We start from the raw sequence: 12,110 nt of genomic DNA, 5'->3' as shown, positions 1-12,110 counted from the left end.
TCTCAACACATGATTCTTAAAAGCTTTATCTACTTTCTTATCATACAATAAATATGCATGCCAACCATATAATAAATCATAACCTTCTATATTCAAAATCCTTTCCTCCGTCAAATTAAACCAATCACTTATTACCGAAAGAACAACTGCTTCATAATACAATTTTAAATTAGGCATTTTAATCCTCCTCTTTCCGTGTATCTTGCATTATTTTCATTTTGACTCTCGCTTTTTTTCCTTCCCATATAAATTTATTAATTCCAATCTGCCATTCATCCAAATTTTTATCTTTCTTAATTATTGGTATCATCTGAAACAAGAACAAGAATTTAGGCAAAAAATTCATTTTATAGCTGCTATTCTCCTAACAAAGATAATTGTAATTTTTCCAAGTATTCATTTCCTTCTGAATTTTTTTCCATAACACATCATAATTATTCTTATACAATTTTCCATTTGATGATGTAAGAAAGACTCCTAAATATTTAACCTTTTTTACAATTTCAAATCCTGTTATTTCCTCTAGTTTTTCTTTCTGGTTCTTAATCATATTTTTGGTTAACACTTTTGTTTTATTTTGATTCACTTTAAACCCTGAGACCCTTCCATATTGATTAATTACTTCCAACAAATATACACTCGAATTTATAGGCTGAGTCAACATAACAACCAAATCATCTGCAAATGCTCTGACTTTATATTCATATCTTCTAATTCTAATACCCTCTATCTCCCTTAACTCTCTTATCTTATCCAATAAAGGTTCCAAAGATAAAATAAACAATAAAGGTGATAAAGGACACCCCTGCCTTGTTCCTTTCGCAATTTTAAAACTATCTGTCAAACTACCATTAATTATTATCTGAGCTGTTTGCTCTCCATAAATTGCCCTAAGTATTCGTATAAAACCATTTCCAAATTGCATTTTGTCTGTTAATTTAAATAAAAATTCCCAATGCAAACGATCAAAAGCTTTCTCTGCATCCAAGAATATAAACGCTGCCGGAATCTGATTTTTCTTTTCCAAGTATTCCAATATATTCACTATCTGCCTAACGTTATTCCTCATTTGTCTCCCTTTTATAAAACCAGACTGGTCAGTGTGGATCCTTTGTTGTACAATTTCCATTAACCTATTTGCCATTATTTTTGCAAAAATCTTATAATCATTATTCAAGAGTGAAATTGGTCTATAATTCCCAGGCTTAGTACAATCCTGATCCTCTTTTGGTATCAATGAAATAAAAGTAGTCCTCCATGATGGTGGTACTCCTCCTCCCCTCAATATCTGATTGAATAACTCCATAAGTGGACCAACTATCTCATCCTGTAACTTTTTATAATATATTGCTGTAAGTCCATCTGTGCCCGGGGATTTCCCTATTTTTAATTGCTTTATTACCCAAATAATTTCCTCAGAAGTTATAGGCCGATTCAACTCTTCCCTTTGTTCATTAGTTAAACCTTTAACCTTATATTCTTTCAAATATTTATCAATATCCATATTCAATATTGTATCTCTGGCATATAAATTTGTATAATATTCCAAGAAAGCTTTTTTAATTTTATCCTGTTGAAATCGCACTTTACCCTTGTATTCAATTCCTTCAATAGTACGTGCTTTCTGTCTTTTCCTTAACATATAAGCCAACCACCTCCCTGATTTATTGGCATTACAAAAAGTATTATGTTTAGCATATTGTATATTGGTTGCCACCTGATCTGCCATTAACATATTAAATTGACTCTGTAATATCTTTATCGCCTCAATAGTTTTTAAATCATGTGGATTATGTACCAATAATTGTTGTTTCCTCTGAATTTCCTCTTCTAAAACCCTTCGCTGTTTTTGTAGTTTTCTCCTCTGTCTACTATTAATATATATCAAGTTTCCTCTCATAAAGGCCTTGCTCGCGTCCCACACCATTTCTATCAAGTTCCCTTTCCCAAATTATAATCAAAAAATTCTTTCATTTGTTTTTTACATTGATTTACATTATCCTCATATCTAAACAAATTTTCATTTATTCTCCATGATCTTCTTCCACCTTCATATTGCAACTCCATCCATACCGGACTATGATCAGTTAAACACCTTGGAAATATCTTTGTTTTCCTAACCCTAGAAAGCAAGTCATTGGTAATTAATATAAAATCAATACGTGAAAGAGATTGATGCCTATCCGAAAAATAAGTATAATCTCTATCATCAAAATTCTGCCTTCTCCATATATCTTTCAACTCAAAATCTTCCATCAAATCAAAAAAAGATTTAGGCAATTTTGCATGCATAGGAATTTTCTTAGAAAGAGTTCTTTTATCTTTTCTAATGTCCATTACACCATTCCAATCCCTAATATAATAAATGTTTTATAGTCCCAAAAGTCAATTTTCATGTAACAATTTATAAAATTTTTCTTGTTGTTGATTAGGTGCATATATGCCAATCACAAGTGTCTTTTCCTTCTAAAATCAATTCAATAGCAATATATCTTCCTTGAATGTCCGTTTCAATTAATTTACTTGATATATTTTTCTTCAAATATATAACTATACCATTTTTCTTATTCGAGCAGAAGAAACAAAATGTTTACCTAATTTCAATTAATCAAATATTTCTGATCTGATAATTTTATATGTGTCTCTTGCAAACATATCACATCATTTTAAATTGTTTCAAATAATGGAATATTTTTCTTCTTTTCTGTGCTGAATTTAAACCATTAACATTCCATGTCAAAATTTATTTGCCATCTCTGGCCTCTTGAAGCTTCTGAGCAATTAGCTGAAGACCCTCACTCTTGACTTGGCTCCTCCCACAGCTTCAGTAGTAGAATCCCGTTCTTGTCTTTGAAGTCGTTCCTCCATCTCCTTACGCCTAATAGCTCCCCTTGTCACTCTTTGTTCCTGAGATTGTTCTTGAGGGACTGATATCACAGGTGCAGTTTCAGCTTCCCCACTCTGTTTCTCTTGAAGACTTTTATCCACTGTTTCTACATCCACTTTCAATACATTAAAAAGAAAATCTTTTGCTTTCAGTTCAGTATCAATTCGATATCTCCTGCCTTGAAAAAATACTGTTAAACCAATTGGAACCTCCCATCTATATTGAATCTGATGCTTCTTAAGCTCTTGTGTAAAAAACCTAAAATCCCTTCTATCCTTTAACATTTTAGCAGGGATCTCTTTCAAAACCAACACCTCCTGTTCTGCTATTTGCAATTTCTTTTGGTATGTAGCTTGCAAAATCTGATTTCTTATTGTAGAAGTTAAAAAATAAATTACAATATCTCTTGGGAGCTTTTTCTGCCTCGCTACCCAAGAATTAACCCTGTATGCCTTATCAATTTGAAAATCAACTTCTCGAGGGTCCATGCCTAACATTTCAGCTAGGGCTTCTGATATAACTTTTTAAGGTCTTCTTCCTTCGGTCTTGAAGACCCCTAATTCTCAAAGCCTTCTCCAACGCTCTATATTGCAATACCACCACATGATCCTCATTTTTTCCACTTTATTTTGAAGCTCTCCAACTTTATTATCCAAATACTGATTTGCTTGACTAATTACTTCCACTTTATCCTCCATTACTTCCAAATTTTTTGCCAAACCTTGAAAAACCATCAATAAATCTTCTCTAATTTTTTTATTAGTCTCTTTAATTTCTTCCCTAAGTTGATCCTTCACACCATGAATATTATTCATAATTTCTTTAAATCGCTCTTCAGAAACTCTGTTCTGTTCCTTTAATATATCTTCTAAATTAGTTTCAGACCCCCTTCTCGTCATGGGAGCTTTTGGTGGCTTAGAAGCCATTTTAATTTAAGTAAAGTCTCTAATTAAAATTAGTAAATCTCAAAGTCTCAAAAAGTCTCCAATTAAAGTTGTAAAATAAAAACTTTCACCTTGCCTCCTCTGGAAAGCTTCTATTCAGCTAAAATCCACAAAGACGAACTTCGCTTTCTCTCACAAGCAGCCTCCAATCCACTTCCTTTCAGACGCCATTTCTTCCTTCACTAAGTTCAAGTGAGAAAAAGTTTTCCCCTTTTAAAAAGGAGTAGAAGTCAGCTCTCTTCTTGCTTCCCCAGTAATCGATCGCTTGTATTTGTCCCGTCTGCTTGAAGTTATTCAAAACGGAATCAATTGAGCAGAGGTGGGCGTTTTCCTCTTGTCCTGCTTAATTAACAGGATCGAGCCGAGTCTGGAGTGGGGCTGGGTTATGCAGGCAGCCCTCCGAGACTCTGCATAAGAAAGCAGAGCCCCTGGGGCAATCTTCTGCTCTCCAGCCACTCTGGCTAATCTCTTTCACCCAGAGAAAAGCTTTGAAGCTGGCTAACAGCCGTTCTCCCGCTGTTTCACCAGCTTTTACAGAATCTCAGTTCGGGACGCCATTCCAGGCGTCCTTCTCGGGGAAAACGAAACCACCGGAAGCCCCAGCTGTTTCTTCCTTTTAACTGCTAGTGGGGGTTTGAACTGATTGGGTGGGAGCTTGGCTGTGCTCTGATTGGATGGGGTTTTTTCTGTGCTCTGATTGGCTGGGGGTGTGTCCTGTGTTGGTGGGGGCTTGGTTGTGCTCAGTCTAGTCTGTGCTGCAGGGGGATTTGAGCTGGTGAGCTGCATAGCTGTTGTTTGGCTTTGTGGTCGTGCTACATCTTCATAGTGGGTGTCAGTCTGCTGCATGAATGGATTGGAGGGGTTTGAAATGTTGCAGCTGCAACATTAGCCATTTCAAACCCCTCCAATCCATTCATGCAGCAGACTGACACCCACTATGAAGATGTAGCACGACCACAAAGCCAAACAACAGCTATGCAGCTCACCAGCTCAAATCCCCCTGCAGCACAGACTAGACTGAGCACAACCAAGCCCCCACCAACACAGGACACACCCCAGCCAATCAGAGCACAGAAAAAAACCCCATCCAATCAGAGCACAGCCAAGCTCCCACCCAATCAGTTCAAACCCCCACTAGCAGTTAAAAGGAAGAAACAGCTGCGATCACACATTGCTCCCAGAAGCACGAAGCTGAAGCCTGAAGATGACGAATGAGACTTCGTCGAAACGTCGCCAAGACACTTCCAATTTTACACGGGAGAAAACCCGAACAACCAAAGACCTATATATATATATATATATATATATATATATATATAAAGAAAAACGAAAAACAATAGGACAGGAACGGTAGGCACGTTTGTGCTCTTATGCACGCCCCTTATGGTCCTCTTAGGAATGGGGTGAGGTCAAGAGTAGAAAGTTTTTGGTTAAAGCTTTTGGGATTCTCAAAGCAATCCCAGTGCCTGCTGACGATGTAGAAATACATTTCACTCTCTTCAGTTACTTCCCTGTCAGCATCCCTTGCAGACATAACTTGGAAATAAGCATCAGTTTTTTGAATCAGTTCTTCCTCACTATCGGATGTGTGTCTCTCTCTACCCTTAGGAAAATGTGGCACATGAGGACAGAAGATTGTTCTTCAACTGTGGGCTGCTTGTTGAAGGCTGCCTTGAAAATGAAGCCATTGTTTGGCAGATTCCACCCACTCTATACCATGTAAATGTACCCTGTGCCTTCCGTTCCTTTCCAATAATATCCTAAAGAAGGAAGGCAGCCCAGAGGCTCCTCAGCGCAGTCTGTCAATAGTCAATAGGCTCAGAGGAATCTCCAAAGCATTATTCCTAGGCAAACACACGGTGCCACCATAATTGAGGCCAAAGGAAACAACTGCCTGAAGATTAGTCTGGTGGCCCTTTTTGAAGAAGGAAAACTTTATCAACAGGGGGGAATGGAATAGTAGGGAGGAAACCCTCCCTCTCTCCCTCCTCACCCCAAAAGTAGAGATCTGTAATGTGAGCTCTAGGACAAATGTCTTCAGAAAGTGTGTGTATGTGTGGGGGGTGGGTGGGAAGGTGGGGGAGAGATAGACCAGGATAACTATGGACCAGTCAGCTTCATAGCAATACTGGATGAGATTATTAGTCAATTTGTGTTCCTTTTGAAAAGAAAATTATAGCAGCAGGAGCCAGCGTGGATTTTTTAAAAATAATTCATGACAAATAAACCAGATCTCTTTTTTGGGATAGAGTGGCCAATTGTCCGTGAAAATGAGCACTTAGCTTTGGCAAAGCATTTGGGGAAAAAAAATCTTCTATGAGATTCTGCAAGTGAAGATGGCCTGGATTATGCCGTCCTTGGATGGAGGTGGGGCTGGTTGATAACCTCTCAAATGTCAGCAACGCTCAGCATCCCGATGGAAGCGCTGAGTGATGTTCTGCAGAGCTCTGTTCCTGGGCCTGTGTTGCACAACATACTTAAAAGTGGGTTGGACTAAAGGTTAGAAAATATGGTTATCAGATGTGCAAGACAACACAAAGATAGGAGGAACAACAATCCACTCAAAAGACAGTATCAATACTCGGGGGGTTCTTGACAAAATGGACAAAGGATAGAAACTGACAAGATGAATTTCAGCAGGAACATATAGTCCTTCATTTGGATAAGAAAGTTCAAAGTCATAAATCGAGAATCGTGGGAGATCATATTAGACAGCAGGATCTGCAGGAAGGATCTGGGTGGCTTGATAGATAATACTGAACATGATTCAGCAGTGTGATTCAGCTACAACAAACAACAACCCCAAAACAAACGCATTGATAATCAACACAGAATATGTTAGTGTTCAGAGACTCATGCTACAACAGTTCATTGCTAATGATGGGGGAAATGTCTGGGATTTTTAAAACTATATTTTATTTTTATGCCTCCAATGTGAAAATACTAGGGCACTAGGTCAAAGTACACCTACAATGTACCATCCAGTTCTGGGCATCTGCATTTTAGGGAGAGCATTGAAGCAATCCAGATGATAAGGAACCTGGAAAGAAAGAAAGGAAAAGAACATTATGAGAAACAGTTGGTGGCATTCAGTAGATTTAGCATTTCAAAATTTATTTTACTACCTCTGGCAGTAGAGAGTAAGGAAGCAGCAGATGACAAGTGGGTGCTTAACCCTTCCCCCAACAGCTGTTTCCTTTTTCCAAAATGCAGAACACACATTTGAGACCCAGTTATGGGGGTGGAGGTGGGGGAAACTAAGGGCGAACTCCGTCAGTTTGAAGAATCTGCTACTATTACATTTTTAACAGAATAGTAGAGTTGGACAGAACCTTGGAAGTCTTCTAATCCAACCCCTGCTCAGGCAGGAGACCCTACACCTCTTCAGGCAAATGGTTGTCCAACATCTTCTTAAAAACATCCAGTGTTGGAGCAACCACAACTTCTGGAGGCAAGTTGTTCCACTGATTAATTGTTCTGTCACAGTTTGGTTCTAATTCTCTTGGCAACAGATATGCTCAGTCATTCAAACCCTAGTCATCTCCTGGTTGGATTACTACAGAGTGCTCTATATGGGTTACCCTGGCCTTGAAGAGTGTCTGGATGCTTCATCTGGCACAGAACACAGCTATTCGAGCCCCTAGATTGGCTTATGTTACACCGTTATATTGTGAGCTGCACTGGCTGCCAGTTTGCTTCTGGGTCCAATTCAAGGTGGACTCCTGCATGGCATGGAGTCCAGGCTATCTGAGAAACTGGCTCATCCCAATGGCATTAGTCTGCCCACCCCCCAGCAGAAGGGGCATGCTGTAGACCCATCAGCCAAGGAATTTCAGCTAGCAGGGTCCAGAAGAAGAGCCTTTTGTGCTGTGGCTCCTGTCTTCTGGAACACTGTGCCCCTCCCCCCCTGGGGTCAGACTTGCTCTCACCTTTTTGGTCAACTATGTCAAGTAGCCTGGGGCTCCATTGGGGGTGGGGAACATTGAAAGTGGCTAAGGGAGTAGAGAACAGCTCACTTCCTCCCTGTATGCTCTTGGCTCCCTCCCTCTCCATCCTGCTTAGTTTTATTTTCTTTAATTGAAATGTTTCAATTTAAGATCTTTATTTGTTCTTTCAATGTTTTATACTGCATTTGATTCAATGTCTGTTAGCTGCCCAGAGTCACCTTTGACTATATGGGTGGCATATAAGTCTGATAGAGAGAGAGAGAGAGAGAGAGAGAGAGAGAGAGAGAGAGAGAGAGAGAGAGAGAGAGAGAGATGAGAGAGATGATAGATAGATAGATAGATAGATAGATAGATAGATAGATAGATAGATAGATAGATAGATAGATAGATAGATAGATAGATAGATAGAGAGATAGAGAGATAGAGAGATAGAGAGAATTTTTTATTGGCCAAGTGTGATTGGACACACAAGGAATTTGTCTTGGTGCATATGCTCTCAGTGTACATAAAAGAAAAGATACATGGTCATAGTGTGGACTGCCCGTAACTGCTGGTGCATCTCAATCTGGACCACAATGGTCTCCAAGGGCAGCCCCATGAACAGGGCATTGCGGCTTCCACACATGAGGTGATTGTGAGAAAGGCCTCCCAATTCAGGAACAGGCACAATTGGTGGTACATGAGACAAAGCTGTGTGAATACCTTCTGGACCAAGGCTTCTCTTAGTTATATTTAATATATCTTCCATGCAGTGGCATGATACTTTGGCCATTCTGAACACCTTGCCATGAGAGACTAATTCTTTTCCAGCTCTTTGAGTAGGGAGTGGTTGAATGCTCCATGTACCTTTACTTCCATGTATAGGTACATAAAATTGTCCCCAATGGATCCCAACCCAAAGGAAATAAATATAAGAGCATCAAATCATAGAGAGCAGTGGTAGGTTTCAATTTTTTTTACTACCAGTTCTGTGGATGTGCCTTGGTGGGCGTGGCATGGCTTGGTGGGCATGGTCTGGGCATGGCAGGGGAAGGATACTGTAAAATCTCCATTCCCACCCCACTCCAGGGGAAGGTTACTGCAAAATCCCCATTCCTTCCCGATCAGCTGGGACTCGGGAGGCAGAGAATAGATGGGGACGGGGCCAGTCAGAATTTTTACTACCAGTTCTCCGAACTATTCAAAATTTCCGCTACCAGAACTGGTGAGAACCTGCTGAAACCCACCTCTGATAGAGAGGCAACTGGCAGATTCATCAGATGAATAGATACTTACGTGAACTTTCAGTAAGTTGTTTAACTTATTTACCTCATGAAGTACCCTAGCAATTCTCTTGTGGCACTCAGCTTGAGACTTGCTATTCTAGGATCTTTGGCTTCTCTGAGGTGAAAAGCCCCAGGGCATATTTTACTGGTACAGATAGTCTTTCCTCTTTCCTCCAAACTGTTTAGTCCCAGTGGAGGGTGAGCTTTGTCATAATGCTGTTTGATTTCTTTACATCACAATAGTGTTTTTGCAGTTTGACTTTGGGGAGGGGGTGGAAGTGGCGAAGGTGGGCTTCCCATCCAGGTAATTTGATTGGGAAGTTCACCTGGGTTTCTTTCATAAACCAAACTTGTGCTGCATATGCTATCACTCCTTCACACAGCTCTGAGTCTAGGTTTTTTTTTTTTATTAGCTATGCACACCGCCCTGGGTTGGGTGCATCTCAATTTGTGGGAAATGAAGGTAATCATCACAGACTTTTTAAAAAAAATTTAAGAAAAGCCTGTTCATTAGCTGAAAGTTCATTTAAACATACTCTTTTGTAATCCACTGTGACTACCATTTTCCATTTGTGAGGCCCGAGGCAATTTTCCCCTTCCCTTAAACTTAAAAGGAGACTTTTGGTTTACCCCATCCAAACACCTCCTAATACAGGTAGTCCTCAACTTACAACAGGTCATTTAATGACTGTTCAGTGTTACAACGCCACTGAAAAAATTACTTATGACCATTTTTCACAGTTAGGACCTTTGTAACAGCCCCATGGTCATGGGATCAAAATTCAGATGTTTAGCAACTGACTCATATTTATGGCTATTGCTCAAGGTCATGTAATCACCTTTTGTGACCTTCTGACAAGGAAAGTCGATGGGAAAGCCAGATTCACTTAAAAACCGGATTACTAATTTAGCAACTACAGTGATTCGCTTAAGAGCTGAGACAAGAAAGGTCGTAAAACGGGGCAAAACTCACTTAACGAATGTCTCACTTAGCAATGGAAATTTTGGTCTCTATTGTGGTCGTAAATCGAGGACTTCCTGTAGATTTTTTTTTTTTATAGTGAATGGCTATTATAAAAAGAAAGGATCAATGAGTCACTTTTAGATTTCATCTTTCCCCCAATAAATTCAGGGAAGGCTTCATTCATGAAGTTTGGCCATAAATATGGGTGGATGGACAAAAGCTTATGCGATCAATACTAGTACTGATTATTATTTTATTTTTATTTGTCAAATGTAGAGACACTGCCCATCTCACTATCCAAATGACAGTTTACTGATACAAATCATAAAATGATACCGAAGAGACATAATTAAGAACACGTAGGTATCAGGAAGGTCATCTAGCCGGTAAACACTCAGTACCATCCAGTTGCCCTGACTCTACCCCAGATTAAAGGATTACAGGGTCATAAAAAGAAAAAAAATTAAAGCAGAATTTAAAAAGTACAGAATAAAATACGAACAGAGTTAAAAAGGCAACTTAAAAGGTAGAGGGAGCACCTTCAAGCCACCAGCCAATGGCAGGGTTGTATGCCACTTTTCAATACCCATGTAAGTTGGCAGAGCCAGGTCTTCATGTTCTTCTGGAAGGGCATAAGAGCTGGGGACAGCCTCACCTCTGGGGACAAGACAGTCTACAGTATATGGTGGGGTAATGGCAGAGAAGACTCTCTTCCTAGACCCCCTCCAGCCGAAATTCTTTAACCAATGGGGTCCATAACATACCTTCCTTGCCTGATCAAGTGGGATGGGGCCATGTATTAGTCTGTTCAAATGTAATACTTGATAGGGATCCCTGCCTGTTTGTCTTTTCTTCAGAGATCTAGACAAGGGTAGGATTCTGCCGGTTCACACTGGTTCGGGTGTACCGGTAGTTCTGACGATCAGTTGAGAGCGAACTAGTTCGCTCCGACAATCAGGTGTGCCTACCCGCCCCTATACTATACTAACCTTTATTTCCTTTGTTTGAAGCCCAGCTGATCGGGGCGGCAGAGTGGATTGCCGCGCCTCAGCTGTTTTACTCACTGGGGCTGAAGTAGAAGGTATGTTTTAGAGCTGTTTTCAAACGCACCGCGTGCGCGCGGGTGGCGCGCATGCGAGCAAACTGAGCATGCGCCCGTAAAGTGTGCGCCCAGTGAATTGGTTGTTACACCAGTTGAATCCCACCACTGGATCTAGGAAGCTTGGGAGAAAGAAATGTGGTTGTTAAAGCTTCAGAGGAAAGCTACTAAGGGCTGTGTCCTTGTTTGGAAGACCAAAGGAATGAATGTGGAAGATCTGGGGGCTGATGCAAAGATACTAACTTTTGAGAGAAACATTGGGACAAGCCAACGGCTTGAGTATGGCTACCGGTGTAAGATATTATGAGGAAGGCTGGCTGCCCTTAGCAAATCTTGGTCTCTGCAGTTTCTTTCAGTAAGGAAAAAGGAAAACATTAATAGTTCCTTATAGCACGAAGTGCGTCAGCTGCCACCAGAAGTATGAAACCGTGGACTGTGCAGTGCCCAGATGTGACAGCCCAGTGCACCATTACCCGAACCTGCAAAGGAAATTGTGAACATTGCTGCAACAGGAAACAGTTATCAGCTTCTTTAACGAGAACTGAAGAAGGTTTGTGCCTAGGACCAGTTCCCACCACTGAAACTTCCTGACTTCCCTTAGCAAAGCACACGCAATCTTTTAGCTAGAAAACGGTGTCATATTTAGAGGTGGGGCTGCAAGATTCAAGCCCTTTCTCCTTCCCACTTCAGGAAATGCAGGGCATAATGATGTACTAAAGAAAGTGGAGTCATTTAACTAGCTAAATGGTATTGCTCAAGTGTGAATGACTCTGCTTCATGAGAAGGGCAAAGAGAAAGAGAGGATCGGATACAAACGGTCAGATACAGAAGCAATGAATCAGGAAGATTAAAATAAGATAAAGCTACCGAAAAGATGCTTTATGCAAAGTTTACAATACTACTTAATATTAGTAAAAATTACTTGGAATCTAGGTTCCTAAGCAGTCTTTGAAATGTACCCCACAGCCTGAATTCTTGCTGGATCCCAGCAAGAAAAACAACTA

At 40.1% G+C, this 12,110-nt stretch overlaps 1 protein-coding gene across 5 annotated transcripts in view; it reads left to right on the top strand.

Annotated features, from left to right (window-relative positions):
* Positions 1–12,110, top strand: part of RARG (retinoic acid receptor gamma) — a 182,514-nt gene that overhangs the window by 100,115 nt on the left and 70,289 nt on the right. Inside the window, exon 1 of one of the 5 annotated variants that reach the window (XM_058173457.1) lies at positions 11,071–11,088. The exons of the other annotated variants lie outside the window; for them this stretch is intronic. The gene's annotated coding sequence lies outside the window, so the exon portion shown is untranslated. Of the gene's footprint in view, positions 1–11,070; positions 11,089–12,110 lie in introns of those variants that run through there. 5 annotated transcript variants of the gene reach the window in all.

This window comes from Ahaetulla prasina, chromosome 2, assembly GCF_028640845.1.
Source record: "Ahaetulla prasina isolate Xishuangbanna chromosome 2, ASM2864084v1, whole genome shotgun sequence".
Classification (NCBI taxonomy): domain Eukaryota; kingdom Metazoa; phylum Chordata; class Lepidosauria; order Squamata; family Colubridae; genus Ahaetulla; species Ahaetulla prasina.
This window is presented reverse-complemented; position numbering and strand designations above follow the sequence as displayed.